Source organism: Oncorhynchus keta, chromosome 21 (genome assembly GCF_023373465.1).
Source record: "Oncorhynchus keta strain PuntledgeMale-10-30-2019 chromosome 21, Oket_V2, whole genome shotgun sequence".
Classification (NCBI taxonomy): domain Eukaryota; kingdom Metazoa; phylum Chordata; class Actinopteri; order Salmoniformes; family Salmonidae; genus Oncorhynchus; species Oncorhynchus keta.
Genome location: NC_068441.1, coordinates 14005513 through 14027473, shown reverse-complemented (window position 1 = coordinate 14027473; position 21961 = coordinate 14005513).

The following is a 21961-nucleotide window of genomic DNA, read 5'->3' as shown; positions in this document are numbered from 1 at the left end:
GGCAGGCAGTATGGTCAGGCAGGCGGGTTCAGAGTCGGGGCAGGCAGTATGGTCAGGCAGGCGGGTTCAGAGTCAGGGGCAGGCAGTATGGTCAGGCAGGCGGGTTCAGAGTCGGGGCAGGCAGTATGGTCAGGCAGGCGGGTTCAGAGTCGGGGCAGGCAGTATGGTCAGGCAGGCGGGTTCAGAGTCGGGGCAGGCAGTATGGTCAGGCAGGCGGGTTCAGAGTCGGGGCAGGCAGTATGGTCAGGCAGGCGGGTTCAGAGTCAGGGCAGGCAGTATGGTCAGGCAGGCGGGTTCAGAGTCAGGGCAGGCAGTATGGTCAGGCAGGCGGGTTCAGAGTCGGGGCAGGCAGTATGGTCAGGCAGGCGGGTTCAGAGTCGGGGCAGGCAGTATGGTCAGGCAGGCGGGTTCAGAGTCAGGGCAGGCAGTATGGTCAGGCAGGCGGGTTCAGAGTCAGGGCAGGCAGTATGGTCAGGCAGGCGGGTTCAGAGTCAGGGCAGGCAGTATGGTCAGGCAGGCGGGTTCAGAGTCGGGGCAGGCAGTATGGTCAGGCAGGCGGGTTCAGAGTCGGGGCAGGCAGTATGGTCAGGCAGGCGGGTTCAGAGTCGGGGCAGGCAGTATGGTCAGGCAGGCGGGTTCAGAGTCGGGGCAGGCAGTATGGTCAGGCAGGCGGGTTCAGAGTCGGGGCAGGCAGTATGGTCAAAACCGGGAGGACTAGCAAAAGAGATAAGAAAAAGCAGGAGCACGGGAAAAACACACTGATTGACTTGACAAGACGAACTGGCACAGAGAGACAGGAAACACAGGGATAAATACACCAGGGGAAATAAGCGACACCTGTTGGGGGTGAAGACAATGACAAGGACAGGTGAAACAGATCAGGGTGTGGGTATCCCATAAGATAGCAGACAAAATATATTTTGAGATCCACAGTTCTAAAGCCAGCTGCCGTCTCTGTATATGAGTACTACAATCAGAAGGACTGTGTGAAGTTCTACCACCTACAGAGGGAGGACGGTACCCCGAGCAGACTGTCTCTCGGAGACGTGTATGTGTGATGAAGAGCGCTGCAGTATGCAGAAGAAAGTTGAGTCACAGAGTGGGTGAACACGGACTGCGGCAGTACAAATACGATCTAGGAAAACAGACATGGATAGAGGACTGGCCCTCACAATCAGACTGCCAGTCCAGAGACGACAGAGAAGTCTGTCTCGGAGTAGTTTCTCAACCAGATCACGACCTTCGGTTGCCCTGTCTAGTTTCTCTTCTTGTTTTGTTATATTTCCATTTTCGTAACATTGCAAACTTGGATATTTGTGTTCACCAAACATACAGCAGGCAGTCAGTAAGCTACTCACTGTGCTCATTTGAACACAACAAATATAGTTAGAGTGTGACCACTTGGAATATATTCTGTCAGAAAATGACCAGTTAATTATGTACACTGTGCATTGTGCATAATAAAACCATTTGGAGAAATAAAAAAATGAACATAAATCTGTTTCAGCTACAGACTGTAGCTGAAACAGACTGACTCAACTTAGATTGTTTGTCAAAAAACACATGATATTTGTACTTTTTGAGCTATAACCATTTACATATGCATAAAAGCTCCATAGACGTCAAAGGCTAATTTTGGAATCACCACTGCTAATGATCCGTTACAGCTACAAACACCAACCCAACGTTGACATGTGCAGTCTGACTCAACATACAGTGGCTTGCAAAGGTATTCACCCCCATTTATCCTATTTTGTTGCCTTACAACCTGGAATTAAAATAGATTTTTTTATTTTTTTATTTACACAACATGCCTACCACTTTGAAGATGCAAAATATTTGTTATTGTGATGCAAAGAAGAAATAAGACAAAAAAACTGAAAACTTGAGCGTGCATAACTATTCACCCTCACCCCAAAGTCAATACTTTGTAGAGCCACCTTTTGCAGCAATTACAGCCGCAAGTCTTGAGGTACGTCTCTATAAGCTTGGAACATCTAGCCACTGGGATTTTGTCCATTCTTCAAGGCAAAACTGCTCCAGCTCCTTCAAGTTGGATGGGTTCCACTGGTGTACAGCAATATTTAAGTCATAACACAGATTCTCAATTGGATTGAGATCTGGGCTTTGACTAGGCCATTCCAAGACATTTAAATGTTTCCCCTTAAACCACTTGAGTGTTGCTTTAGCACTATGCTTAGGATCATTGTCCTGCTGGAAGGTGACCAGAGCACCTTCTTCCATATGTTTGGGGAGTCTCCCACATGCCTTTCGGCGAACACCAAACATGTTTGCTTATTTTTTTCTTTAAGCAATGGGCTTTTTTCTGGCCACTCTTCCATAAAGCCCAGCTCTGTGGAGTGCACTGCTTAAAGTATTCCTATGGGCAGATAACCAAAGCTCCACAGCAGAGATTGGAGTATCTTTCTTCTCTTCGTTGTCTCTCTGATTAATGCCCTCTATGCCGGGTCCGTGAGTTTTGGTGGGCGGCCCTCTCTTAGCAGGTTTGTTGTGGTGCCATATTATTTCAATATTTTAATAATGGATTTAATGATGCTCCGTGGGATGTTTATAGATATTTTTTTATAACCCAACCCTGATCTGTACTTCTCCACAACTTTGTCCCTGAACTGTTTGGATTGCTCCTTATTCTTCTTGGTGCCGCTTGCTTGGTGGTGCCCCTTGCTTAGTGGTGTTGCAGACTCTGGGGCCTTTCAGAACAGGTGTATATATACTGAGATCATGTGACAGATCATTTCACACTTAGATTGCACACTGGTGGACTTTATTTAACTAATTATTTGATTTCTGAAGGTATCTGAAGCCATTCTTGTGATTATTGTGACTTTGCCATTGTAATTGTTTGTAAACTTGTGTAGTCAAATTAATCTATGATCGTATGCTATCCATTTGTTGTTTGTATGCTGTTCTTTGTATGACATTTTAATATTTGATTATTAACCAATGATATTAGGCCACTCTTGGCCATGATTACAGACACCTGTGTCTTTTGACACTATATAAACGAGTCATCCTGCAGTGTTTGTGATTATACCCTGATGAAGACAGCTTGGCTGTCAAAACGTTGGTATTACATTTTTGCATCTGAGCTCCTAGAGTGTGTGGCTCTCTTTTATTAAACATTCTTTTAAACAAGTAATTTTTTTAATTTCACTTCACAAATGTGGACTATTTTGTGTATGTCCATTACATGGAATCCAAATAAATTCATTTAAATTACAAGTTGTAATGCAACAAAATAGGAAAAACGCCAAGGGGGATGAATACTTTGCAAGGCACTGTAGATTGCTTCAACACAGCTTTTCGATACCATTCATACTTCATAAACAAATGAACTTATTCATGAAATTCTGACTTCAACATTTTAAACTGAAATCACTGCCACAGAATTTTCAGAATGTTCCAACTAAAACATTTAGAGAGCTTAGAAACACATTAAATGGCTTATGATAATACACACTATGCTATTATTCTAGCCCACTAACCCACTATAATAACTCCACACCTTCAATCCAACCACAAATAGGTCACTATGGGCTCTATTTTAACAAACCTAACACAATGTTAAATCTAAGCCAGGCGGTAGCACTATAGGATCATTGGTGTGTCAGAAATATTTTCGCTATTTTCACTATCACAGTTATCGGCGTGCGAAAGGGCTGGGTTTTGATGAATAAACAAGTAAAAGTTGTGTGTGTCGAGGCTTGGCCCCTGACTGACCAATCAGAACGTGCTCCATGGTTGCTTCAGTTTGTGTATTTACACTCTTTTATCTATTGTCTTGGAATCAATTCCAATTCCAATGTTAATAAACTATAGTTTGCTATATGGATTACAGATACAAATAACAAAATGTAGACCTATCATTGCTACATACATTAACTTGAAGCCATTTGTGTCCACATTGTTCTAAGTAATTGCATGGCTTCAATAGCATTCACACTGATATAGGGTCAAGGCCTACTGTAAATGACATTATGGCTGAGCATGGACATGACAAACATGGTCAATAAGCAAGATTCAATTAACGATTGATAAGGCCTAAAAAGGAACAAATCATTCTAATCTAATTCTAAACTAAACTGTCATGACTGTCCTGGGAGGATAAGGCTGAATAGGTCAGATCAGCTTTGCAATAATTAACTTCAACCAGACTCCCTCTCACCCTCAGAGGGGGTTGACAGCTCACACCCTGTTTTAAATCAGGGACAGAACATTCAGCTATCTCCCTCTCCCAATTCACCCAAGAAATGTGCCTTTGAGATTTTCCCACCAGAACTCTAACATACTGGAAAAATATTTCTAACATAGAACGTGGAGAATGGGCAGAGGTGACCAAAAAGATGTCGGTTTGGTTGTTATTTTGTGATGTCATTTCCTGTCAAAAATCCTGTAAATACACTGTGTGTGTGAAGTGTCCATCCGATGCGTTGCCCATGAAATATAAAAACATGATGAAAGTGTTTCTGTTAAGAGTGGGATGTGATTTTAGAACCTATATGAGGAAATTGTTTCTATAACTTTGTACAAGTCAGTAGTCACCTCCCCCTTGAGTAAGGTCAGAGAGCGTGCCAGCCTGACGGAACCTCCCATTTGAATGAACTGTATAAAATGATGGGTTAAGAATGAACATATCAGACCAGAAAGACGTCTTAAAGTGGTTGAAACTTTGAATCTCAACACGAAGTAGAGACGATAGAGATGATAATTCATTCAATCGGGTAAGAATTAAACATAGTTAGTTCATTTGATAAATAACATTTAATTCCAAGCTGTATCAGGAGCCAAACCCTTTATCGACAGTCTTGACTACTTCGCCATTGCATTGGGCAGACAAAAAAAGCCATAATTGAGAGGAAGGGAAGCTATGGGGGAAAAGCATAACATTTTATGTTTCTAAATGCGAAGTATACAGATACCAAATGCACATTAGGCTACTCTTGATCCATGCGCACATGGTCAGTGTGCGTCACCGTTGGATAGGCTGCCATAACTAACTGCATTACCACTAAAACCAGGCGTTGGGGCTGGAAAATGCCAATTACAATGCCAACGAAATTACAAACTAACATGCGTTTGACACTAACACAGCCTTAACACCACCGAAAATATATCACAGACACACACAGTCTCATACAACTAACATTGTGGGGGCACACAATTCAGTCCCATTCAAAATCCTATTTTCCCTAATCCCTAACCCTAACCCGTACTCTTACCCTAACCTTAAAAGCTAACCCTAACTCATAACCCTAAACCTAAAACTAATTCTAACCTTAACCCTAAACCCCCTAGAAATAGCATTTGACCTTGTGGGGACTAACAAAATGTCCCCAGTTGGTCAAAATGTTGTTTGTTTGCTATTCTTGTAGGGACTTCTGGTATAGTTAAACACGTCCACACACACGTCCACACACACACGTCCACACACAGACATCCACACACACACAGAGTGACAGGTCATCAGGCCCCATCTCTGCCCATCTTCTGTGTCTCCCTCTACCTGCAGTGTGTGAATACAAATCAGGCCCGCCTCGTCACCACAAATGAAAACACCAGAATGCCATTATGTTCTCCCCCCCTTATCCACATTACCTTAACCTTCCTTTACTCCTGTCTGGTGTCAGGCAGGCACAGATGCCAGTTTCTTGCATTTTCTCTCTCTCTCTTTCACTCTCTCTTTTGCTGTCTCTTTTGCTCTCTCTTTCTTTTGCTCTCTTTTCCTCCCTCCCTCCTGCTTACTGATTCTCTGTGAGCAGCTGGCCGCAGGTATGGCCTGACCACGGGACCTTTCACAAACGCCAGACATTAGGTGTCATTTGGTCCCAGTCAAACCCCAGGGGACTCCATTTTTGTGCTCAGGTTGAAACATTTTGGACCAGAGGCTCTGCACAGGTGTAAAGCAATGATGAGCCTCTAACCTCACAATGTGAATAATATTCTCTCTGTGAATATCATGCTTCATTTGACACAATCAGAATTCAATCACGATTTGCTACAGAAGATTGTTCTGTAGTTCAAGTTTTGCGATCCACGTCATCATGGGGGAATCGTGAGTGGCCATGTTTTCCTGGGGTTTGTTCCGAATTACCACAAACACGCTACACACTAGGCCTTCTCGCAACCTTTGTATCAGAAAAAAGTGGGAAGCAAAGAAAGAAAAGGTCAAAGACAGAAAGGAGGAAGGAGAGAATGTGAGAGGGGGAGAGGAGAAGCTCCAGGTCCATTGTTTTAGTGACTGCAGCGTGACTGTCCTTCCTATAAAGAATGGTGGAGCTGATGGTGTCTGTCAGGGACTAGCAGGTTGTTATCCAGCCATTATATCACATTTATCTTCATTCCCATTCGCCAGACACATGCCCTGAAAGCTCATTTGTCAAGCGGGGGGAGCGGCTTACTTGCATTTATAAACCCTGTCTCCCGGAGGATGTACTGGAAAATACAGTGTGCCATGCAAGGGATTCGGGACGGGGTGGTACTGGCATCTGGCTGCCACTTATCTTGGCACGGCCTGGAATAATCCATGCATCGCCTCACAAAAGAGAAGAGGCGGGAGCCTGTGATTTATTGGGCGTCTTTAACTACAACTTTGTATCGCATCGCCCTCATCTCTCCCTCCTCTTCCTCGCCCTCCCTCCCTCCTCACCTCGCCTCACCTAGCATCAAATGGAGTTGTGCTTCAAATTGGACGTATGATCAAAATGCGTGGTGTCAGAAGGAGATTGGCTCAGCCATATGTAATATGACCACCCAGCCTATGCCTGTTGGTCGTCCTGTGTAGAAATTGCCCAGTGCCGTCTCTTACTGATGTGTTTCTGCAGGACTGCTCCCAGGAGGCAGGATCCCCCTCACAGGTTCAAAAGAAAACAGATCTGCAGAATTTCAGAACCGAGATTTTATGCAGGCACAGGTATTACTACCCATAGGAGATGGGTTAAGATGGATATTCTGGTAGATTTCTGACTTCCTGTTGGAAGCACTGCTGGGCAGCTGAGGTGATCAGGGATGCTCCGGAATGTTCTATTGGTTGTCTTCCTGATTCTAAAATAATTTCAGGGGAGAAAGATTGTGTGGATTGCCAATGATGGTCTTATGAAAATTAGACTGAAATGTGTATTTGGGGATGGCTAAAGTGAGAGTATGGAAGAAGATAAGTTGCCCTTTATGGACTACTGAATTACAGAGCCTTCAGAAAGTGTTCACACCCCTTGACCTTTTGTACATTTGGTTGTGTTACAGCCTGCATAAAACATCTATTACATTGAGATGTTGTGTCAGTGGCCTACACACAATGATGTCAAAGTGGAAATAGGTTTTTTGACATTTTATTCAACCCCTTTGTTATGACAAGCCTAAATACGTTCAGGGAAAAATGTGCTTAACAGGTCACATAAAAAGTTGCATGGACTCACTCTGTGTGCAATAATAGTGTTTAACATGATTTTTTAATTACTGCCTCATCTTTGTACCCCACTAAATCCATGTATCTATAATATCCCTCAGTCAAGCAGTACATTTCAAACACAGATTTAACCACAAAGACCAGGGAGGTTTTCCAATGTCTCGCAAAGAAGGGCACCTATTGGTAGATGGGTATAAAAAAAAAGCAGACATGGAATATTTTTTTGAGCATGGGGAAGTAATTAATTACACTTCAGGTGGTGTATCAATACACCCAGTCACTACACAGATACAGGCATCCTTTTTAACTCAGGTGCCGGAGAGGAAGGAAACCACTTAAGGATTTCACCATGAGGCCAATGGTGACTTTAAAGCAGCTGTGTGATTGGAGAAAACTAAGGATGGATCAACAGCATTGTAGTTACTCCACAATACTAACTTAATTGTCAGAGTGAAAAGAAGGAAGCCTGTACAGAATACAACTATTCCAAAACATGCATCCTGTTTGCAATAAGGTACTAAAGTAAAACTGCTAAAAGAAATAGCCAAAGAAAGCGTTATGTTTGGAGCAAATCCAACACAACACATCACTTGGTACCACTGTTCATATTTTAAAGGATGGTGGTGGCTACATCATGTTATGGGAATGCTTGTCATCAGCAAGGACGAGGGAGTTTTTTAGGATAAAAAATAAACTAAATAGAGTTAAGCACAGGCAAAATCCTAGAGGAAAATCTGGTTCAGACACTGGGAGACAAATTCACTTTTCAGCAGAACAACAACTTAGAACACAAGGCCAAATATACATTGAAGTTTCTTACCAAGACGACATTGAATGTTCCCGAGTGGCCAAGTTACAGTTTTGACTTAATTTGGCTTGGACATCTAAGGCATTGAAAATGGCTGTCTGGCAATGATCAACAACCAACTTGACAGCTTGAAGAATTGAATAAATAATGCAAATATTGTACAATCCCGGTGTGCAAGACTTACCCAGAAAGTCTCACCGCTGAAACAGTGTCAACATGTATAACATGTATTGACTCAGGGGTTGAATACTTATCTAATCATTCATAGAAAAATATATATTCTTCCATGTTGACATTACAGAGTATTTTGTGAAGGTCACGGACGAAAGAAAATACAATTCAATCCATTTTATTCCCCACTTTGTAAGACAACAGAATGTGGAACAATTCAAGGGGTGTGAACACTTTCTGAAGGCAATGTACTCATGTCTTTCACTGGCCAGATGGTCACTGTTATGGTGTGTTTTTTCTGCAAGATCCCTAGTGCTGCAAAATGTACCTTTTAGATGGGCCTGTTTAGTTATTCCATCCGTTTGTTATTTCATCCCACATCACATTAAGCCTGTCTCTTTGCTCAGGCCTGAGGCTGCTCCATATGTGTTGACTCAGCCCTTTTGCTTTCTAGCCAGTTCTCTCTCTGTGAGGTTGAGGATTGTCTTTTAGAGGTGGCAATGCCAAAAACGTTGAATTACAAATGAATGAAATAGTTCTTATCTGCTGTCTGGAGTCTTGCCCATTCCCATTGTCTAAGCCCTCAGTTATTCTACCTGTGGCTCTTTGTGGCGTGTGTCAGTAATCTTGATTGGCCACAGGACAGTGGGCAGGGGATTAACTGGCAGGGAGCCGGAGAGATAGAGGAAGAGATGGGGGGGATGGAGGGAGTTAACGAATGGAGTCCTGGATTGATTTGCCTGTGTGCTGATTGGTGCCGTGAAACTGCGTTAATGTCCCCTGTTCCTTCCGCAACCATTTCCCTGTGATTGAGTGTGGGCTCTGTTATTGTTTGGCGGCAGAGTGGAACTGAAAGCAGTTGTCATTAGGATTTACAACAGCAGGCAACCAGGCAGGCAGGCAGCCAGTAAGGCAGGGAGACAGTCAGGGAGTCTAGAGGAAACACGGGTTCCGATCACATGCTGACTCTTATTACGGCCACACACTCCAAATTGCTTGTAAATAAAGATAAATTGCGCAGGGAGTGTAAAAGATGCTGACATTGGATTTATCATACAATTAGCCTAACAAGCCAGTCTGAGGGAGATGGGGAGTGAGGTGGGGAGGGGGAACACATGTCTATCACATGCCCACGCTCCTCCCTCTAAACATGAGGTAACAAGCCAGTCCTAAACAACCCAGTGGGTGACACCTAAATTTGCCTCCCCTGTCCCTCCCCCATCACTCATGGGTCTGGTCTCAGATAGTGCTTTCACAAACCCATCCTCTGAAATGGTCTGGTCCGTGCACTCGCCCTCTCCTCCTCTCCTCTCCACACCTCTCCCCGTAGCAGTTCTTAAATTACTCCCAAATTAACAATGTCCCTAATTGATTTGGTATCATCTTTGTCTCATTCCGCAGCCTCCCGTGAGCTGATGTGAGAGAGTGCACGCCACCATTCCCAGCCCCCGATTCAATTAAATCAGGAATTACTTGTCATAGCCACTTTTCTATCCATTTAGCAGCATAATTCTGATCCTTTGGAGAATTACGTGGGGAAACATGATGTACAATGTATGATAAATGTTAACCCAGCCAAAGGGAGAGTAAATTAAATCTTGGAAATGGATCCTGTCAGGTTGGATAGCAGACAAATGGTGGCTGGTGCTCTCTCACCACTGGGTGGCACTGTTGCACCATGCTTTGGGTGGAGAACAGAGAAACTTCCCTCTGCGTACTGTCCAGGGCTCTCCAACCCTGTTCCTGGAGAGCTACGGTCCTGTAGGTTTTCACTCCAACCCTAATCTAGGACACTTACTTCTAATAATTAGCTGGTTGATAAGCTGAACTAGGTTAGTTATACAACAGGGGTTGGAGCGAAAACCTGCAGGAGCGTAACACTCCAGGAACAGAGCTGGACACCCCTACAGTAGACAAAGGCCACATTCACAATTAGACACCTAGGTTATTTCTGTGTAGTTAGGATCTGGAACAAGGGTTTGTTGGTTTGTGTCTTGTTTGGAATAACATTTCAGAGTCATAGGCAGTATCCTTCTAACCTCGATCTAAGATTCAGATGAAGTGAAATAGTTAGTTCTCCAGGACCTGTTAGAATGATATCATAACCAAACTTCACCACATGCTGGTCTCACATATTTGGGTGACCTTGAAAATCATCTTAGACAAGTTGGCAACTGCTGGTCTCAATTCATTCCACAGGAACAATAAAATGACTAGCTATGCAACGAGATTTGTTCCCAGATAAACTGAATTCTTCATCTCTCAGACACCGGTGGTCACCCTCTCTCTACTCTCCATCCCCTATGTCTAGTCTATACATACATTACATGTAATGACCTGCTCTGGCAGAGGGGTGGAGTGGGGAGGTGGAATATAGAGCAGCAGTAAGTGTGTGTGTGCTCACAGTCAGTGTGCCACGAAGAGGGCAGAAGACCAGGGATGTGTCCCAAGGTGCTGCTGTGCTCTATCCCAGGTAGAGCCTGTCCTAGACCAGAGAGGGCTGACAGGGCTTAGAATTGAGGATGTCCTACCAGCCTACCAGTAATCTCCAGGGTGCCACTGCCACCTCAGTGCCACATTCCCCTCTGCGGAGTGAGATTGCCTCGGTGATGGTAACGACAGCCGTCTCGCATCCAGAGGAGTCAGGGGTACGGTGCGGGGGGCTCCTCACCTCCCTCAGTCTGGGAGATTGCTTCCTGTTACCGGTGCTCCCCAGTATTTCCGCCCCATGCAGCATTAATGGGAAATCAATCGGAGGAGCCCAGCCTTAACCGAGCAGGAGGCAGCAGCCATAAATATTCATGTCCATTTTGAGAAGTTGTTTGCACTCCATATTTCTGTTGACACATGGGGTCTGTGTTGGCATTTGTATCTGGAGGTATGAGGGGTGGTGGGACGGAGGGGTATGTGTGTTTTGCAGAGGGACACAGATGGGCAATGAGGCAGTGACAGTGACCTGTTTACCTGCTGCGCAGGTGTCATGTGATTAAGAGTTGGTTTGTCAGTCACACAGGTCAGGGCTGGGTCATTAAAATGTTTCAAAGGAGCAGCAGGCCTATACTAACACAAACACCAGGTAGTCTATTCCCCTTTGCTGTCTGGTAGCTTACTGTTGAACAGTTTTCTCTTAATCTAAATCAAACATACAGTGCAGGGGAATAGATAACAATTGCATTTCTCATCTGTTGTCTTATGAGTTTAACTGTTCGTTACATGTGTGTGTGTTTCTCTGTGTGTGTGTGTGTGTTTTTGTGTGTATGATCTGTTCTGGGTGTTGTGATGTCCTATGTTCCTCCTCTAGGTCCCATGTCTGATCAGGGTGCTTACTGAGGAGGTGAAGCAGAGGACTCAGGCCTTGCTGTCATCCAACAACTACCAGGTGCTGCTGGCCACCCTCAGAGAAGAGGTTAGTCTACACCACGACCCATCAACGCCAGCACATTTCTTTTTCCATTCTCTCCATGTGTTCCATGCATGTGTGTGTGTATCCAGACAGTGTTTGTGGGTGTGCGCGTGTGTCCTAAGTAGATATAACACCTATCTTGTCTCTGTACAGGGTGTCAGAGGCTTGTACAGGGACTACGGGAGTGCAGTACACAGAGAGGTAGGTCTATTCTACCACACACACCCTCCCTTCTACACTGACTTGAACAAAAGTGATTCAAAGCGTTGCATTAGCCTCCATCAAACATCATTGGCAAGATCATGGACCCCCCTTGATATGTTTTTTGGCAGGTGTACCAGTATGCTTGTATGTATGCAGCCTATACCACCATAACATGTCAGGTACTGTACTTGTAGAATGAGACTATTCAGAATTGATTAATTCATGATAACTGCGTGAAAGATGGTTTTATTTTCTCCCATTATTCCTCTGAAAGTGTTCTAAATCCCCCTGGGCAGAGAGGGAAGTGGATGGAAACACTGAACTCTTGTTTTTTTCTCTGTTTCATTTTGCACAGTTACTTAACCGAGACCAGTTCCATCTGTTTGAATCGCTTGATTAATTCAAGTAATTAGAGATGTTATAAATGCAAAACAAAATGAGGAGAAAAAAAAGCAGAGATTGAACATTGAAGCAGTCCCCTTGATGAAGGCTCACCTTTGTAATGGAGTGCCCACTCTGCTCTCTCTCGCTCTTTGATTCATTATCTGCTGGTTAATTGCCCCTGCAGAGGTAATGTCTCCTGGATTCAGGCACGTTGCATTTATCTCCACCAAAGTTTTTTTTTTCTTCTTTCTCATTTTCAATAGATTGAGAAAGAAACAGAGAGAGGGAAGAAAAGTTGTATATGAAGGTGACACTCGTTTTTCTGTCTCTTTTTTTGGGGTAATATAGTCCCCTACTGCTGTGCTAGCCTGTTCTTATTTTCTGCCTCACTAAACCGATGTTATTCACACAAATTCCATCTGGACAGGGAGGGAAAAAAGGACAACAAGGCTCTCTGATTTCTCCAAGGGGATGTGAATAAATGAATACATTTGGAGGCTGGTGCCCGGCCTCTGTGCATACTAAGGGCCAGATGAAACAGGCGGGGAGAGAGGCAGAGGAGCGCCTAGGATCCTCCTCGCGATTGGCATTGACGTGTGTCAGGAAGGTAATTCATTTTCTCAGCCGGCTATCCGCTATCTCATCCTGCTCGGCGACCCTGTCAAGATAACTTTATTTAGCTTGAGCGGCGCTCCCCCAGCACGGCCATCTAATTGGGGTCCTCTCTATGATGTAGATTCATTAAGGATCCTTCAGAAGTGATTTCTGATAGCAAAGATCTCACAGGTTACGGCAGGAAGGGAGTGTGGCTGTGTCCAGGATGAGGTGGAAATAGGGAGTGGTGGAGAACTGATTCACAACTGGCATGATTATGTTAGGTAGCACATCAGCTTTCTTATATATATATTAGTACCAGTCAAAAGTTTGGACCTACTCATTCTAGGGTTTTTCTTTATTTTTACTACTTTCTACATTGTAGAATAATAGTGAAGACATTAAAACTATGAAACTACACATCATGTAGTAACAAAAAAAGTTTGAAACAAATCTAAATATATTCTAGATTTTAGGTTATTCGACCATTTGCCTTGAAGACAGCTTTGCACACTCTTTGCATTCTTTCAACCAGCTTCAGGAAGAATGCTTTTCCAACAGTCTTGAAGGAGTTCCCACATATGCTGAGCACTTGTTGGCTGCTTTTCCTTCACTCTGCGGTCCAACTCATCCCAAACCATCTCAATTGGGTTGAGGTCAGGTGATTGTGGAGGCCAGGTCATCTGATGCAGCACTCCATTACACTCCTTTGTCAAAAAGCCCTTACACTGCCTGGAGGTGTGTTGGGTCATTGTCCTGTTTAAACACAAATGATAGTCCCACTAAGTGCAAACCAGATGGGATGGTGTATTGCTGCAGAATGCTGTGGTAGCCATGATGGTTAAGTGTACCTTGAATTCTAAATGAATCCCTGACAGTGTCACCAGCAAAGCACCACTACACCATCACACCACTTTCTCCATGCTTCACGGTGGGAACCAGACATGCAGAGATCATCCATTCACCTACTCTGCGTCTCACAAAGACACGGAGATTGGAACCAAAAATCTCAAATTTGGACAGATTTCCACATGTCTAATGTCCAATGCTCGTGTTTCATGGACCAAGCAAGTCTCTTCTTCTTATTGGTGTTCTTTAGTAGTGGTTTCTTTGCAGCAATTCGACCATAAAGGCCTGATTCACGCAGTCTCCTCTGAAAAGTTTATGTTGAGATTTGTCTGTTACTTGAACTCTGTGAAGCATTTATTTGGGCTGCAATCTGAGGTGCAGTTAACTCTAATTGTAACGGTTCTCCTCGTGCAGCGTGGTAGGTGTCCATGTTAATATTTAATAAATCAACTGAACACTGAATAACAAAACAACAACGAGCGTGTGAACGAAACAGTCCTGTAAGGTGCAAACACACAAAACAACTACCCACAAATCAAATGGGAAAAACAGGCTACCTTTCTTGATGCGGTCCTCGTGAGAGCCAGTTTCATCATAGCTCCTAATGTTTTTTTTCCAACTGCACTTGAAGAAACTTTCTTGAAAGTCCTTGGCATTTTCTGGATTGACCGACCTTCATGTCTTAAAGTAATGATGGACTCTCCTTCCTCTTTGCCTATTTGGTTACTACATGATTCCATATGTGTTATTTCATACAATACAGAAAATAGTCAAATAAAGAAAAACCCTTGAATGAGTAGGTGTGTCCAAACTTTTGACTGGTACTGTATATTTGATGTATACTTTTACATGGTTTATCTTTGTAAAGCTGAGGTATCATTTAAGTTTCAGACAGATCCAGTATGAAATAGCCTTAAATGAGAAATCCAGCTCAAGCAAAGTGATTGTGATTTGTCTGTGCAAAAAAAGCACTTACTTTAATCTAAATATAAGTTGTGGTGAGTCATTATTTAGGATTCCTATGCACTAGGCTGTTAAGTGCATTTGTTGTCCATTTAGATCAGTGATTCATTGTAAAGCCCAGTAAATCACCACAATCAGTAGCATGTAAATGTATGTGCTAAATACCTCTAATTAAGCCCTTGCTTAGGTCTTTTGTTTATGTACCTTGGCATGTTCCTCAGTTTGGGTGGTTCTCTCTTCACCACCTCTGTTCAGAGTACTGCTTCTCTTCATCACTAGATGGAGAGTATTCCACTCAGACTCTTCTGTTCCATTTTACATGAACATTTGAGTTATTTAGCAGACACTCTTATCCAGAGCGACATACATTTGGAGTATTCATCTTAAGGTAGCTCGGTGAGACAATCCTATATCACATTTGAACTTAGAACATTTTTCCTCAGAAAAGTCAAGTGTTATGTATGTATTTTCTATGTATGTATTGCTGTTCTGTACACAAGCCCTCTCTTTCCTCTCCAAACTGGCTCATGACATTATGAGTACCAATCACCCTAATGAAATTGCTAAACTTTTTTCTGCATGACAATAGTGGACAGTTTGGATGGAGCGCCCATATACTCTTGGCCTGAAGCTTAATATTTGATCTAGGAGTTGATCTAGACAGTCATTGCTCTGATAAGGTGGATTGACGGAGCTGTGTTATCCTCTCCAGCCATCAAGCACAACTCCACACTCTTTCTCTCTCTCTCCCTCTCTCCTTCTCTCCCTCTCTTTCTCTCTCTTGCTCTCTCACTTGCTCACTCGCTGTCCCGGTCTCTGTCTTTCATTCTTTCCTTCTTTCTTTCTCTCTTCCCCCTCTTTCTCTCCCCACATCTCTAACCCCACTGTGGGGTCTACTTCTACTCTAGAGAGTTTCTGTTGGAGAGAAAGAGTGACAGAGAGAAAGGGAGAGAGATCCAAAAAGCTAATATTTGTAGAGAGAGTGAGAGAGTGAGTGACCTATCTTTGGTGCGTCTGTCTGACAGGAACAAAAGTGGGATGATTTATGTTTCCTCTGTCCTCCTCCCAACAACACAGGGCTGGAACAGCCGCCTGAAAGCACTGAACTGACAGACAACCTACAGCCAGCCTCTCTCTTTTGCTCTCTTTCTCTCTATGCCTCAGCAGACAGGAGCTGGCAACCAGCTCAGAGAGAGCAACCAGTCTTAACAAACACCTCCACTCCTCTCTGTTCTGTTCCCCTCTCTCCGTCTTGTGTCTCTCTGAAAGAACTCATATGTAACTAGAAGTTGTCACCAAAGTAAATACAGTTTAACATGTAAAAAGGGTAACTTTGACTACAGAATTAACTCCTCTCTTTTCTCTCTCGTGCCCCCCCCCCCCTTGCTCAAGCCCTCTCCCTCATTTCCTCCCTCAAACACTGTTGACATGAGAGGGCCTTTGGCCCCTGAGGCCCAGGTCTAAACCCACACCCAATTTGTTTGAATTACTCTGTCGTTTGCCTTCCTGCTCTGCCTTCGTCACACTGGATTGTGCTGCAAACAGGTGGAACGTATGGTAGTGAGTGTGTGTGTGTACTGATGCATGTCTTATGTATGCGTGTCCGATTTGGTACACTAACAATGGTGTTATATTTCCACTTTTGTTATGATTGAAATAAAGTCCCTAAACAAGCGTATGACAGACATGACCCTTCTGTGACCCTTCATGACCCAAATCCATGTTTGTCCGTGTGGCACATTTCGAGAAAAGAGGTGAGGAGAAGAATACAAGAAAAGAGAGGAGACAATCATGCAGTTTTCTGTTCCTGTGCTCAGTGATCCATATGGGCTAGTGTTTATATACCCTCATCCATATCTGGCACTCACTGGCACAGAGAGAGACTGGAGAGAGTATGTCAGCCAGGGAAGATTTACTCTGCACTTGCTGTTGTTTACTGCTGGACGGTTGGACTGTATATCTAGTCCCGTGTTCCCCTCACTAACGTCAATATCTACAGTCCGAAATATTCCCAACACCCCCAAACAAAAAGGGAGATGAGGCTGGTACACATGTAACTGTGGGGAAATGTAACTTGGTGTTGTTTAGAAGATGGAGTCTTATGGTTTCACATCTGCTTGTACATTGCTCTGTTTAGTCACACAATGGAATCAATTAGCGTTGGAGGCCTGGTCTATTTAATAGGCCCTGTTGACCTTTGTGTGCTTGACCTTTGGCCTGACCTGGCTGTGTGTGTAGAGGTCAGTGTGTTGTGTGTGCGTATGATGTGTGTGTGTGAGAGAGAGCGAGAGAGAGAGCGAGAGCGAGAGCGAGAGCGAGAGCGTGTGGATGGTAGAGGTGTAGGGTGTGTGTGGGGTGAGGCGGCCATGTGTGTTTGGGGAGGTATCTGGTGTCAGCACATATTTGGAGCTGGTATTACCCGTGCAGACTGGCTGAGGGAGAGGAGACACAGCTGTTGCATGCTGCTCCTACCAGGCAAGCAGGAACCAACCTTCACACTACAACCTCCTCATTTCCCTTAGAACCTCCACCCTGCTGGGACCAGCTCTGTCTGATAATCCACCCCCCACTGGAGCAGTTTGCCTGAGCTGACTCACCATCACCACCTGGATTAGCACCCCATGTTTATACTCACTAACCATGTGTACCAATGTATTTGTTGAGGGAGTAGACATGAAGCTATCGATGTTGAAAGAGCATCCAAAACCACACTAAGTAGGCAAATAGAATGAGATCAGAGACATCATAAAAAGGCATCATTGGATAAAACATAGAATGGAATTGCATGGTCAGAATGATGGAATTTGCAAAGCCTTTACTAACTCACTTTCTGGACTGAAAGTTATAGCCTGTAGTACACATTGAAATCAACTGGTCTCAGGAATACTCATTTTGTTTTAACAATTAAAGGATCTTGTTGAAACCTTTCGTCTTCTGTTGGTAGCCTAACCCATTAACATACTTCTGTTGGTAGCCTAACCCATTAACAGACTTCTGTCGGTAGCCTAACCCATTAACAGACTTCTGTCGGTAGCCTAACCCATTAACAGACTTCTGTCAGTAGCCTAACCCATTAACAGACTTCTGTCGGTAGCCTAACCCATTAACAGACTTCTGTTGGTAGCCTAACCCATTAACAGACTTCTGTTGGTAGCCTAACCCATTAACAGACTTCTGTTGGTAGCCTAACCCATTAACAGACTTCTGTTGGTAGCCTAACCCATTAACAGACTTCTGTTGGTAGCCTAACCCATTAACAGACTTCTGTTGGTAGCCTAACCCATTAACAGACTTCTGTTGGTAGCCTAACCCATTAACAGACTTCTGTTGGTAGCCTAACCAATTAACAGACTTCTGTTGGTAGCCTAACCCATTAACTTCTTGCGTCGAGCCATCCCGGATCCGGGATCGTGACTACAGCCTCAAGCCCATGACCATAACGCAGCGTTAACTATTTATGAAAATCGCAAATGAAATGAAATCAATATGCTAGCTCTCAAGCTTAGCCTTTTGTTAACAACACTGTCATCTCAGATTTTCAAAAATATGCTTCTCAACCATAGCAAAACAAGCATTTGTGTAACAGTATTGATAGCTATTGCAGGCTAGCGTAGCATTTGGCGTTAGCATTCAGCAGGCAACATTTTCACAAAAACCAGAACAGCATTAAAATAAAATAATTTTACCTTTGAAGAACTTCGGATGTTTTCAATGAGGAGACTCTCAGTTAGATAGCAAATGTTCAGTTTTTCCTGAAAGATTATTTGTGCAGGAGAAATCGCTCCGTTTTCTGCATCGTTTGGCTACCAAAACAAAACGAAAATTCAGTCATCATAACGCCAAACTTTTTTCCAAATTTACTCCATAATATCGACTGAAACATGGTGAACGTTGTTTAGAATCAATCCTCAAGGTGTTTTTCACATATATCTTCATGATATATCGTTCGTGGAAGTCTCCTCTCAAATCACTGGATGACTGCGTGCAGCTTCTAGATTACGCAGCAATTTCAACAAAGGACACCGGGCGGACACCTGGTAAATGTAGTCTCTTATGGCCAATCTTCCAATGATATGCCGACAAATACGTCACAATGCTGCAGACACCTTGGAGAAACGCATTAAAATGGCAGGCTCATTCCTGGCGCATTCACAGCCATATAAGGAGACATTGGCAAACAGAGCCTCAAAAATCCTGCTCATTTCCTGTTTGAGGTTTCATCTTGGTTTTGCCTGTAGCATCAGTTCTGGGGCACTCACAGATAATATCTTTGCAGTTTTGGAAACGTCAGAGTGTTTTCTTTCCAAAGCTGTCAATTATATGCATAGTCGAGCATCTTTTTGTGACAAAATATTGCGCTTAAAACGGGCACGTTTTTTTTATCCAATAATGAAATAGCGCCCCCATAGGTTGAAGAGGTTAACAGACTTCTGTTGGTAGCCTAACCCATAAACAGACTTCTGTTGGTAGCCTAACCCATTAAAAGACTTCTGTTGGTAGCCTAACCCATTAACAGACTTCTGTCGGTAGCCTAACCCATTAACAGACTTCTGTTGGTAGCCTAACCCATTAACAGAGTTCTGTTGGTAGCCTAACCCATTAACTGAGTTCTGTTGGTAACCTAACCCATGAACTGAGTTCTGTCAGTAGCCTAACCCATTAACTGAGTTCTGTCGGTAGCCTAACCCATTAACAGAGTATCTTTGGTAGTTTTGGAACCCATTAACAGACTTTTTGGTAGCCTAACCCAATTAACAGACTTCTGTTGGTAGCCTAACCCATTAACAGACTTCTGTTGGTAGCCTAACCCATTAACAGCGCTTCTGTTGGTAGAACCCATTAACAGACTTCTGTTGGTAGCCTAACCCATTAACAGACTTCTGTTGGTAGCCTAACCCATTAACAAGACTTCTGTTGGTAGCCTAACCCATTAACAGACTTCTGTCGGTAGCCTAACCCATTAACAGACTTCTGTTGGTAGCCTAACCCATCAACAGACTTCTGTCGGTAGCCTAAACCATTTAACAGACTTCTGTTGGTAGCCTAACCCATTAACAGACTTCTGTCAGTAGCCTAAACCATTTAACAGACTTCTGTTGGTAGCCTAACCCATTAACAGACTTCTGTTGGTAGCCTAACCCATTAACAGACTTCTGTTGGTAGCCTAACCCATTAACAGACTTCTGTTGGTAGCCTAACCCATTAACAGAGTTCTGTCGGTAGCCTAAACCATTTAACAGACTTCTGTTGGTAGCCTAACCCATTAACAGAGTTCTGTTGGTAGCCTAACCCATTAACAGACTTCTGTTGGTAGCCTAACCCATTAACAGAGTTCTGTCGGTAGCCTAACCCATTAACAGACTTCTGTTGGTAGCCTAACCCATTAACAGAGTTCTGTCGGTAGCCTAACCCATTAACAGACTTCTGTCGGTAGCCTAACCCATTAACAGACTTCTGTCGGTAGCCTAACCCATTAACAGACTTCTGTCGGTAGCCTAACCCATTTAACAGACTTCTGTTGGTAGCCTAACTCATTAACATAGTTCTGTCGGTAGCCTAACCCATTAACAGAGTTCTGTTGGTAGCCTAACCCATTAACAGAGTTATGTTGGTAGCCTAACCCATTTAACAGACTCTAGAATTCTGTGCTAAACTCCTGAATGGTTTTCTGTGTCATGAACATAAAGTCGTCCCTATCAGTGGACGTGATTTATTAACATGACAACACACATCATGATACAATCACATAAACTGCTCTCCAGCTGAGTGGTAGAATGGGGCTAATTGTGCCTGTCTCACTCAGACACATTGGATATTATTGGCCTAGTTTTGCCATGGTTAGAGATGAGAGTTTATGATATCTGTTTATGTAGGCATATCTCTCTCTCTTTTTGTCATTCATCTCTCTGGTTAATATGTTTGGCAGGACTATGGACGAGGGTCTGTGTGCTATGTGCCATACATGCACACACTCCCCTCACACACACTCCCAGTGGGATGCAGTTTGGCAGGTACTCCTCTACAGCTCCCGGTGCATATCTGAGAACAAGCCTTGTGGCCTCCGCTAGAACAACAAGCAGAGGTACTGGTGACTAATAGACTTGGATGAGGTGGACTCTGGATGAGTACACAGGCAGGATGGAGACAGATAGACACCCCTTACACAGGGCCAAGGCCCAGAGTCTTATCATTGGCTGGGAGACAGGACACGGTTGTGTTCAGCTGGATGAGGAGAAGAGCATGATGATCCATAGGAGGTTGAGCCACAGGCACCCATGGATCATACATCTCATGGTTGTGTCTGAGTATTCCCCATAAGGGAAGTGATTCATAAAGCAGTCCCAGACTGGGTCAGGGCCTGTCACACGTGTTTGTGCTCATGTGTTGATGTAATGGACTCTCTGAAGGACTGGGCCTGCTTCAGTATCAGCAGTATTGGTGAATTATGTGGGGTGATTGTGTGAGGACTGACTTGATCAACGTTGCTGTCCTTCTAGAGAGGTACTTCATGTGCTAGGATAACCAAACACTGATTAATATTTGTGCCTGTTGCATCACTGCTGTAGTCATGTGCATTGGCAGTGTTCACGGTGTTCTATTTAGGCTTATTGACTTTCAAAGATGACAGTTGTATTTGACCACTGTAACGGCTTTCTTTAGGTGAAGTAGAAGCGGACCAAAATGCAGCGTGGTTTCTTTGATTCATGTTTAATAACAAAAAAAAGAAACACGAACACTACAAAAACAATAAACGTGGAAAACCAAAAACAGCCCTATCTGGTGCAAAACACAGACAGGAACAATCACCCACAAACACACAGTGAAACCCAGGCTACCTAAATATGGTTCCCAATCAGAGACAATGACTAACACCTGCCTCTGATTGAGAACCATATCAGGCCAGACATAGAAATAGACAAACAAGACATCCAACATAGAATTCCCACTCAGATCACACCCTGACCAACACAAAACAAACTATGGTCAGGGTGTGACAGTACACCCCCCCCAAGGTGCGGACTCCGGCCGCAAAACCTGAACCTATTGGGGAGGGTCTGGGTGGGCATCTGTCCGCGGTGGCGGCTCTGGTGCTGGACGTGGCCCCCACTTCACCGTAGTCTTAGTCCCCACCTTGTCCGCTTCCGTGGCCTCCTCGCCACGG